The sequence below is a fragment of the Mizuhopecten yessoensis genome, unplaced genomic scaffold (genome assembly GCF_002113885.1).
Source record: "Mizuhopecten yessoensis strain PY_sf001 unplaced genomic scaffold, ASM211388v2 scaffold4819, whole genome shotgun sequence".
Classification (NCBI taxonomy): Eukaryota; Metazoa; Mollusca; class Bivalvia; order Pectinida; family Pectinidae; genus Mizuhopecten; species Mizuhopecten yessoensis.
The window spans coordinates 276,369-281,463 of record NW_018405737.1 but is presented as its reverse complement, the minus strand read 5'-3'; positions in this window follow the sequence as shown (position 1 = coordinate 281,463).

Here is a 5,095-nt window from a genome sequence, read left to right as displayed (position 1 = left end):
CAGGATCAATTTTTGGTAGGGTTCTTAAATGGATTTTTTCGGCGATATCTTTCACTTATTACCGACTTCCTCTTTGCGGCTACCATTATTTTATTCCGTTTCTCAAAGGCAAACTCAATGATTGGTTTATTTACGCATCCTTACCACGGACACAATAATGATTAAGGCATGGACAAGGATGTCTAAGTTATATGTTATAAATATTTAACTTGTGAAACAAGTCCAAACGAGGGAATGTAACCAATATCTCAATTTTCAACGAGACTGTTCTGAGCATTTTTTTCTAACGATCAGATTTACATCCTAAAACATCCCTGACACAAATCCAAATAATTCCGACATTTCATTGCAATATGATTGTTGCTGGAAAATTGGCCTGAAAATATAGAAACAAGCCGATTGATGATAATTAGTTGGTCATTATGTTTAGTTTAAACAGTATTTTATTCAATATATGGCAGTGACAAAATAATACATTATTATGTTTGTTTTCTTCTCGTCGTTGTGATCCTCCAGGAATGGTCTACTGTACCCCCCCCCCCCCCCCCCCACCTATTTTTCTGTAAATGAAATATAGTCAAACAACATTTTGTTTTGTATTGTGTTTATTCCTCTATGTACAAATAGCAGTGTTTCGTTCCACTATAAACATATATATTGACCAATAGACAAAAATCTAAAATGATGACCACCACTGGAGGTAGTCAAGTAAATGGTAAAGCACTTAATGGCATTCACCCACCTCATATATTGCATATGTCATCTTACAATTATACATAATAGGGAAATCCTGAGCTTGGCTTCACCAGGTAAAATGTAAAGCTCAATTTGACCCAACATATCAACAATAAACAAAATGCAGTAGACCTAATAAAATTGATGGTTCTTTTTCACTTTTAATACACATGGGATGGTATTCAATAACAAAGTACATATGTAAGACGTTACTTTGACTTCATGAAATTTTATGTTATTTGCAAGAAAAACAAACAAATAAAGTCGTTTGAATATACTGCTCAACCCTTAAAATGATTTGTTCACAGATCGTGGTCTGTGTGAATATGAAATATTTATGTATATAGCTATTTAGTATAAATAAACAACAACAATAAAACATCATTATACACTACAGTATTTGTATCTCTTATATGCTGACACAAAACAAAGGGCAAAATAAGGCATTAAATGAAAATAAGGCATGCAGTAAAATTGATATTATTAAAAAAAATATGTAATTAGTTTAAAATATGAGATAAGATTGAAGTAATATATAAAGATATGGCAAATGAAAGCATACATTTATTAAATGGTTAAAGCACAATCTGATGTGGAACATACCTCTGTGCTAGACAAAAGAACATTTAATAGTGTACAATATAGAACATAGATATGGATATGATTGTATAGTATATAATATCAGATATATGGAGCTTGTTATTTATTTACCTGTGATGTTCAATGGGCAGTAAATTAGCACCAAGCTAACATTGACTAGCTTTTGTCTATGTAGAGGTTAAACGGTCCTTTGATTATATAACATTAACTGCTTATGTACCTGTGTAAACGGTCCTTAACTACTACAGGATACTGTGTGTCTATTATACCTGTCTAAATGGAACATCTATTATGAATGAGTTCATCCTGTAAAACATGTGGATAAGTTCTATTGCAAAGTAAGTATATAATAAACTCGGGGATCTTTGATTTTCTGTGCTATTGATCTTAACTCATTCACCCCTGAAGACACATTTGAACTCTTCCAATTCAAAGGGTGGAATAGTGCATTATGGAATTTCAGGGGTGAATGAGTTCAGTTGTCTTGAATGGCTAAATATCTTATATCATCAGCTTAAATTGCAATTGTTTTAGTATTTTAACTGGTTACCTGGCAATGGATTGTGTTAAATAGTTATACACTATCACATTCAAAAGAAATGACAATGTAAACTAAATAATATGTTGATTTATGTTGTATATTGTATTTATTACAAAGTATTTGTACGCCTTTGATATTGGTATTTTATACCGTTTTACGTATTTGTTATAAGTTACGGTAGCTGGTAGGTAGGTAAAACAAGATTATTTGGTAGGGTTGCAAACCAAAAAATAACATCCTTGATTTTATAAATATCTTTGTGGGACACCTGTCATTAGCATTAGAACCCTCAGTGCCACTTATCATAAGCATAATGCCCTTCAGTGCCACTTATCATAAACATTTAAACCCTACCTGTCAAAAGCATAGATGGCATGTTTTAGGAATACTTATCTAAACATTGTCATTATTGGTAGGGTAAGCATGCAAATAGGTTTGTGATCCACAACCTATTTAAAAATAAACTAGTACATGTACTAGGTATCTAAAAACTGTAAGACATTTTTGTAATGTTAACTACTGAGCTCAGGTCATTTAAAAAACAAACTTTAACGACAATCTGACTTTCCGTTCCAACGTGTTGGTCCCATCATTACTAGCAAACATAAACAAACATAACATAAGAAAACAACACACAAAATAAGGTACAGAAGAGAGAAATCCAGTTCTCACATTCAAAATAATGTAAACCCAATAAACATCACCGTTTACTAATCAAGTGTGGTTTTTTTTTATGATAAACTTAATCAAAATGAATACCTGTACATATATGTGACTGTGGTAGATTTTTTTGTTCAAATTTGAAAACAATTAACATGAATATCACAAAAAAACAAAAAACAATGAAACAAAAATTATTTACTGAGGTTTTTTGTTAATTTGGAGTTTAAATCTAAGGTTTTATGCTAGATCTTGCTAAATTTGGTGTAATAGATGATCTTTTTAACAAATGAACCAGTTAGAATGAAAATATCAGACATTTCTGTTATCTTGTCAATGGAAAAAAGTATAACTCCTGCTGAAACTGTAGAAAACGGACTTCATACAGTTACAGTACCAATGAAATTTTCCTAATTAAATATTCACATAATTACATACTTTGTATGGCTTGACACATTAACTCAGTTGGAGGTATACTAAAAAGGGTGAAATACAAATCAATGTATTTCCCCATGAAAGAGAGAGAAATATAGAGAAAAGAGCCATAGAGAAAGAGAGAGAGAGAGAGAGAAATGCATGTTCATGTTTGATTGTGGTACAATGTATTGCACTAAAAAATAATAGATCCAGGAGGTCACCGGTGTAAAACATAAAATAATTGCTCGGGATGTGAATAAAAATAGCACTGCCTAATATAGGATTAAAACAATAATTATATATAGCGTGTGATTACATTTTAAAGGTTTACTCTATTTTACCATATATGCTCTCATTAGCACCCAGGGCAGTTAAAAAATTTGCTAGGGGAGTGCTTATAAAATCTGAGTTATGTTACAAAAGGTTACGCTATGAATGATCAACCATTGTTATCACAGAAGAGCACTACTAACATTCGAGTGTGGCTGGAGGTTTGAAAATCTAAGGTTTCATCAGCTTCACAGGAGCCCAGCCACATGATCACCAGACATATATCTCTGCTTTAAAGTGTAAGTACTTTACAGGCCTGGTCAAGACTGGGAGGGGGGGTCTGTATAATTTCAATTTCTTTTGAAAAAGGGGGAGGGGCACTGATTGCAACGAATAGGGTAACAGACCTAATACAACTAACAAACATGTAAATAGGAATCTAATAAAACAGGGCCATTGGTATGAAACATACATATTGTCCTCATATACATTTGAGATTTCTGAAAGCTCCTGCTGCGCACATTGTTCAAAGAATCTGAGATTTCTGAAAATGGTTTAAAAACTTGTAAGAAATTTCTTCTATCTAGCTCTTAAACAAACATAGAAGTTGGTTTTTAAAAAGTGAAATTGAAGCTAGAACAAAAATCAAAATCAAAATAGTCCATTTGTCTCTACAACATATGTTATACCACAATCACTTTTCCTCATAACATGCAAAGAAACATGTAAATATATATTTGGATACTGTATAATAACATTGGTATTCTGAAGCATAGGAACCTGCTGTAAACTCAAATTTACTACATGTAATAATAAAGCGTAAATCCATAGATATCATGGTCATTCTCATTCACAATTCAGCAGCTATTCAAAAATTACCTAATGACCTTTTACAATGTTACTGGCATCTGTGATTTTTAAGGTCAGAATTGTTTTATATAGTTACTGGACAACCACAAACATATGAAGCACAAAATACTTGCAATACTTTGAAGGTAATCAGAAACATAACTCTTTGACAATGAGTTGTGAATGTTGATCGACGTCATCAATGATCATGGCAGCTGTTGGAAGACAAATGAAATGGATTCACCTTTTGATTTATGTTCCAATTGTAAGGTTTTTTATTACTTCACATAAAACTACGCAAATTCTATTTGTTTTAACAGTATTAAGCAGTCAATGCCTATACACATATAGCACTGGTTTAGGATAAAAATAATAAAACTGTGTGTAGATTCAAAGTGAGAGACTTGGTTTCTTTTAAAAATCAAAACAAAACATTTCTAGAACAATAAATGACCTTCTAATAAAATAATGTAATACTTCATATTAAAGTAAATGAGACATTGATGATGCGGTTCATAGATATTCATAGATAATATAATCATGTCCAACCTATTCAAAGATTTCTCATAACAGCACAGGCAAACATACCTTAAAATCCATCTCCAATCCCTGGCAATATTATTAAAAACAAAATGACTACACATATAATATGACTATACTGAAACCTTCATTTTGAAGGCAGCTTCATAAATTATATATATTGATTACATAACATTAACAAATCAAATTCAAATATCCTTCTTTCTTCTCAATACACAAACTCCACCATCTAATATGTAACTTAATATTGCGGGGGGGGGGGGGGGGGGGGGGAGGGGTGTGACGACGACTCTGAGTCAAGGTTTTGTAAAGTCGAGGTTAAAGTCATCCTATTTACAATTTACACAAGATAGCACAAAATGTGTTTTGTTCAATATTGTTCAGCAGACTACTTTAAATATATATTGTAGCAAGTTCTTTTCTACACCTTGCTAATTTTTCAAACCAAATTTACTTGTAAACTTGAGACATAATTACATCAAC